Below are 401 nucleotides of genomic sequence, written 5' to 3'. Positions count from 1 at the left end.
CTGAAGACAGGGGCAGAAGTCGAGATAGAGGTGGGCTCTGGGGCTCTCATACTGTTTGCCCTTCTTGGCTGAGACTACTGGTGACTTCCTCCTCACCACAGCAGGCTCCTGGTCACCAGGGCCACCAATAATCCTGATCTAAAGTCACTACACTCCACCCCATTTCCACACACACTTGTAGTGGAGAAATGAAGAGTGTGACTTATTCCCTCCACCCACCCCCTGGGCGACACTGCAGCAGCCTCCCCCACCTCATCCTTTTGAGGGTCTTGGATCCGCAGAGCTCACCTGGCCCGCTGCGCCACAGGGCGCCCACAGCCACTCCATCCTGCCCCGGCCAGTGTTCCTGGTCTGGGCCGGCACCTAGACAAGCGCCCCTCCCAAGGCTGCCTCCCTGGCCC

At 60.3% G+C, this 401-nt stretch overlaps 1 protein-coding gene across 1 annotated transcript in view; it reads right to left on the bottom strand.

Moving 5' to 3' along the window:
• The window catches only part of RERE (arginine-glutamic acid dipeptide repeats), a 367,252-nt gene that overhangs the window by 3,741 nt on the left and 363,110 nt on the right, over positions 1-401 (bottom strand). The gene's annotated exons all lie outside the window — the stretch shown is intronic.

The sequence above is a fragment of the Pteropus alecto genome, unplaced genomic scaffold (assembly GCF_000325575.1).
Source record: "Pteropus alecto unplaced genomic scaffold, ASM32557v1 scaffold125, whole genome shotgun sequence".
In the NCBI taxonomy this organism is placed as follows: Eukaryota; Metazoa; Chordata; class Mammalia; order Chiroptera; family Pteropodidae; genus Pteropus; species Pteropus alecto.
This window is presented reverse-complemented; position numbering and strand designations above follow the sequence as displayed.